A 6,045-nucleotide genomic window follows, 5' to 3' on the forward strand; every position below is an offset into this window, starting at 1 on the left:
CACAGTGAACTTGGAAAGTCCTCGTCATCCCAAGATAATGTTTGGCATCCGGGGATGATTCTCAGGTGCACTGTCGTCTTTGCGGACTGTAAAAGTAGAGCTCTCGCTGTGTGACCTCAGGTGAACTGTCACAACAGGATTAGGGGGACAGAGCTGTTGAACCTAGTGCTGCCCCTCTGCTGCTCACCCAAGAGACGCTCGCAGTTATCACAACACGGCAGATTTGGTTTGAATTACTCATAAGTAGAAGAAGAGGAAAAAACCCAAAACGTGGCTGTGTGAAAACAGAGGCGCTCGGTGCCAGGCGTGCTAGTGTTAAGCGCACGGCTCTTCCCGCCGGTTTGTATCCTGGCTGCAGAATTCCCAGCGTGGTTAAGGTGCTTTCGGAGAGGATTAACTGTAGCCAGCCCAGAGGAGCCAGGTTCGCAGATTTCCCACAAGGCAGAGGAGACAAAGAAGGGAAGGAGGAGGAGCAGGACAGGGAGCAGAAGCACAATAACAAGACGAGGAAACGCCGACGGGGAAGGCAGACGGCAGTGAAAAGATTCCTGGAGCAGCGTTTCAGTCACCCGCCTCGCGCCTCGGGATCTCTAACTTCAGATCACTTGCGCTCATCTCTCTCTCTCTCTCTCTCTGTTTCTCCCCTCTTTAAGTCTTCATCCACTCTGCCCTGTGCACGGTGTCCAAGCTCCACGGCTGTAGTCTCTCTGCTGGGCTGACCCGCTCGCGTGACGGTCCCAACCTCAGACCCACGAGCTTCCGACACACAGGAGCTCCGGGGCTCTCTTGGAGCTTTACATCCATGTCCTTGGTCGTGATCCCTAATGGTCTCTCTGCTGTTCTGTCATTTTTTAATTAGAACAGTGTGGGGCGAGGAGCCCAGCAACCAATTATCCACTCACTCAGACACATCATGGGAGCGTTTGATACGTTCATTTCACATAGAATATTTCTGAATAAAAAGCAATTACACCTGAGTGACTTGGATGAATGCAAAGTAGCTTGATTTTAATAACACATGTGTCAAAAGTCCCAGATCAGGAAATATTCCTTCAGAGCTGGTTTTTTGTACGGTCTAAGTTGATTTTAACCTCTGTGAAACTGACTGTTTATGCAGGGTATTTTTAAAGTTAGCATGTCCGTGAACTAGGCAACCAAAGTAAGTCAGAGTACAGGGAGATAACGTTAGAATTTTTAAAAATACTTTGTTACAGACAAAAACAGGGTGTTAAAAGTCACACGTTTATTACATCTTATGCTGTACATGGACACTTTTCCAATGTTCCATGTAATTCTGGCATCATTTACCTCTTAATACAAGTGAAACAAAGTTATGTTATTTATTAGCAACTCTTAAAAAAAAAGGTTTCAAGTGTGTTGGGTCGGGAGCCTCTGAACCACCAACAGTTGTAGTAGGTCCTTCAGACGCTCCACACAGCCTACCGACATCACAGCAGTGTCAACTACTTCAGGGCATTGACTGCACTCTTCCCCAGAACCGCACAGATGCGTGCGGGAAAAGAGAGACCCTCCACCCTGCCACAGGGTCTTCCTGGACGTCACCTGGCGCAGCTGGTATTCGCACCTGCCACGGTACTGTCGTTAATTAAAAATGAAACTTATATGTCATCCAGCAGGATCCAGGTGCGAAAGGTTAATCGTCTCAAAGTCAAATCAATTATCTAGAGTTGAGATGGATGTCCAGGTCCTTCCCAAGTGTCACTGAGGCAACATGAAGATCCCATAATTTCTTGCACCTATTTATTGCGTTAGTATGTAACAGTTCATTTGGTTGTTGTTATTGGAATGTGACTTCATCAATGGTTCATACAACGTGGGGTCAAGACATGTTCGGACCCTATATCAGAGTCAGGGTGTGTTTGGGTCATGTGGGTGAGCAGTCGTGTTATTGACAGAGCACTGACAGATCAGATCCTGTGTGTGTGTGTGTGTGTGTGTTTGTGTGGTGGTGTGGGGGTTCATGTGCTCATGGCTGAGTGCCCTGTTTCAGGCGCAGGGGAAACCAGATCGGGCCTGTTCGCAGAAGCGCACACAAAAGCACTTGACAGACGGCCAGATTTCCTCCCACGGCCGCGCTCAGGTTTCCACGCTCTCAGTATGCTGCTCGGGAGACGACAGGTAACGCAAGCTCAGGTGTGCTGGGGGCTCCACTCCCTCCTCCCCTCCGTCACCTGCAGGCCAGCGCTCAGCATGGCTCCCTTTCAGCCGCTTGTCCTCCGACGCTGAAATAATCATCTGCTCACCACCAGCCCAGCCCCTCCCTCCACTGACGCTTACATCAGCCCCGTGTCTGGTCTTCTCCGCCACTCGGTCCGCCACTCGCTGCCTTTCAGAATCCCAACGCATGTATGAAAACGCCCAAAGCTGAACGCAACGCACCGGGCCGGTCGGAATTCAGTCAGGTCAAGGAGAATCCCGAAGAACAGGAATAATGAATCCATTGGACGCTAAAGGGCTTTGAACGTTGGTAGAGCATTCGTAAACTCCGAGCTCTCTTTCTCCCAATCCCTGCTCACTTGTGCTCCCATTTAGCACAGGGAGGGAACCATGTGCAGGCCGACAGGTTTGTTTCTGGGTCTGCGTGTTCAGTATTTCCGTGTTGTGTTGTTAACAGCTTCTGTTGTTTCTGAACCTTCTCCTCTCCTTACAGCTTACAGGTCTGTGTTTACTCTGATGTACTACACTATAATAACCCATCAGTGATAACATTTATTACCGCATGCTTGCCACAGTCTTTAACAATAGCACTGAAGGGCACAACTTTGACAATGGAACTGAAGGGTTCCTTTAGCTGGCCTTAACCCCCCCCCACACACACACACCCACTATTCCTGTAGCCTAACACTCTACCTACTCAACCCATCTATATTCCCAATGCTCCCACTCACCTGTTGACAAACAAAGGATTACGTACGCATAAAACCAGGCCATAAACGTGCACCGCTGCACACGCTATATGTGTCAGCTGTATGGTTAAGTATGAGGGCTTGTGTATCCCTCTGCCTGCTTGCTAGGTATACTGTACATATTCCGGCGGGCTCCCCCCGGGCCGGCTCTATTTTAGAGTGCCCATTTAGTGCGGCCCCCTGCTCTTCTGGCAACTGATGGAAAAGGCAGCTGAACAATGAGCCCCCACCGTGCCTCTCTGCCTGCCCCCAGCCACCAGGGGGAGAGGAAGCAACAGCCACTGCGCGACACATTATTCTGTCCCCTCGGAACCTGCGGCCAGGCCAAAACCCCCCCGTGTTCTCTCGGCCCCGTAAGTGGCGAGCCAGAGACTGAGTGACATTTCCAAAGTCCTGACCTTTGTTTTTTTTTTCGCCATTGACTGGGAAGACGCTTGGAGGAGATGCAGAGCTCGCTGTTTCGCTCTTAGCGGCGCGCGCACGCATTTGGAGACATTTGCACACGCGCGCGCACACGCGCACAAAATAAAACAGCACACAAAGTGAGAGACATATGGCACTGGGCTTGTTGTAGACTTTATTGACTCACGGTTGTGCCTGTCCTGTTGAGAATAACATTAAATGTGATAATACATAAAGGACATTAAATGTATAAATTAACACATATCGTTGACGTTACAATAGCAATACAGGAGTGCAGTACTTATCGTCTCTATAGACAGAACGTATTACGTATAAAACAGAATAGTCAAATTTATGAACTGGGACTATAATGTGTGTGTTACGTCCCAGATTTAGCGTGCATGAAAATCTGGCTCCGAAGTCCAAGCCTACACCATCATTTCGAATCAGAGAGCACTCCGCCCTTGCGCTCGCGCAGGTGACATGGCGCTCCCAGGCGCGGAGTCTCATTAAAGCGTGTCCTTCTAAACCCCCCATTTCAGAGTGGAGCGGGACAAACTCACGCGGAGTAAATGGCGTAAAGTGCTACGAGCTCGGCGTCGCTCTCGGCTCCTGCCCGCGGCCCCTCCGGCCCCGGTGCTGAACGTGGAAGGTCTCATTAGAAACCCGAGCCACTGCCCAGGGCTTCGGTCAAATCAGACTCCCGCTACGAGGCCGCACTCCACGACCTTGACATGACACGGAGCCGGACACGCTGAAGGTGCCGCTAATCGCTTGGCTTAATTGAGCGCTATGCTGAGATGCAAATTGCCCCGTGCAATCAAGGCTCATTTAAGCGTCACACCATGCGCTCGCGGGCCCGTGATGTGACATTCGCTTTGAATCCATTGTTTTCTGAATATTAACGTTGCTTTGAACACGCCCCCCCCACCACCACACTGGGCCCCTATTTAATGCGCTGCGGTTCGGCTCACTGTTGCTTTTCGCTAGTTTTGCAAAACTCTGTGAGCACGGAGGTGGATGGTGGGTGGATGGTGAGGGGTGGGCGTGGTCCAGGATTGTTAATCCCGTCTCCCATTCTCTGCTAATCTGTTCCTCCCTAATTCTTAATCCTAATCCTAGTCTGGAAGTCAGAGGTGCAGAGAGGGTTGAATGAGATAATGACCGGTAAGCCATGAACTGGTCATTGTGTTTCTAGCCTGGGGAGAGGTGTTAATAATGAGACGTATTGTTTTTATTAACAATATGCCCCCACAAACCACACATACTTGTACATGCAATGTTTTTGTCTGCACTAACCTGTTTTCTCGTTCAGTGGAGAGGCAAGGATCAGGGTAAAGTAGGTTTAGCAGAATCAGACTGCAGACGCAAGGTAGCATGAGTGTGAATGACAGACCCAGCAGAGAATTAGTAGCCTATAGCTGATCATTTTCACTGCAAACTGGTACGGGAGGAAAGAGTCAGTAAAAGAGGTGATTAGTGCATTAGTGCCCGGGATTGGTGCTTCGCTTCTCCATTCTAGCACATTTTGCTGAGCCTTTTTCACAAACTCTGGGGGCCATTTTTTGGTTCACAATACGTTTTGTATGTTTGCATGTATTTTAAATCTCACATCTGTCTATTAAACTATAGGACCATTTTGGCTTAAATGACTGTACTGGAAATGTGGCCTGTGTAGTAATGAGGGGGTCTGGAGAGCAGTACAGAGAGAGAGAGAGAGGGAGAGAGAGAGAGAGAGAGAGAGAGAGAGAGAGAGAGAGAGAGAGAGAGAGAGAGAGAGGGAGAGGGAGAGGGAGAGAGAGAGAGGGAGAGAGAGAGAGAAGGAGAGAGAGAGAGTGAATGAGGGAGAGAGAGAGAGCAAGAGAGCGAGAGAGAGAGGGAGATGTAGAGAGTGAGTGAGAGGGACAGAGAGAGAGGGAGAGAGTGAGAGAAAGAGAAAGAGAGAGAGAGAAGGAGAGAGAGAGGGAGAGAGAGAGAGAGAGAGAGTGAGGGAGAGAGAGAGAGAAAGAGAGAGAGAGGGAGAGAGTGAGAAAGAGAGAGAGAGAGAGAGCGAGAGAGAGGGAGAGAGTGAGAAAGAGAGAGAGAGAGAGAGAGAGAGAGAGAGAGAGAGAGAGAGAAAGAAAGAGAGAGAGCCAGAGGGGGAAGGCGAGGATAAGGGGACTTGTTTTGAAAGAGGACTCCTGTGTGTTTTCTGACTATCATGGTGTCACTCTGTTAATCTCCTGTTCAGCATAGTGTGTCACACATCACACACAGCTTCAAAAAACAAACAGACTGACAAAAAGATGCGCGTGCGCGCACACACACACACACACACACACACACACAGTGATATGTATACACAGTATCAGGCGTGTTAGGACCTCACTCAGTGAAACTGGCTAGGATACAGAAATCCAAATCCAGATGGAGTGAATCTCCTTCTCGTGTTAGCACTCCTCACTTGTTTGTGTAATCATGTTTATCGTCTGTGCCAAGCTTTGCCTGGATGAAATCAAGCAAAACACATTTGTGAAATCTCCATCTTTGTCTCTGTCACTCCAACTCCATCTCTCTCTCTCTCTCTCTCTCTCTCTCTCTCTCCATCGCCAAGATCCTGATGACTATATTCACGCACAGACCAACGCCTTCTGAACTGAAGAACTGAAGTTGTGCACTTCATTCAGTGGAAGAAATAATGTCACTTAATCTAACAGAGCCTTATAACACACCCCTC

The sequence above is a fragment of the Electrophorus electricus genome, chromosome 9, assembly GCF_041902795.1.
Source record: "Electrophorus electricus isolate QZ-2024a chromosome 9, ASM4190279v1, whole genome shotgun sequence".
Taxonomy (NCBI): Eukaryota; Metazoa; Chordata; class Actinopteri; order Gymnotiformes; family Gymnotidae; genus Electrophorus; species Electrophorus electricus.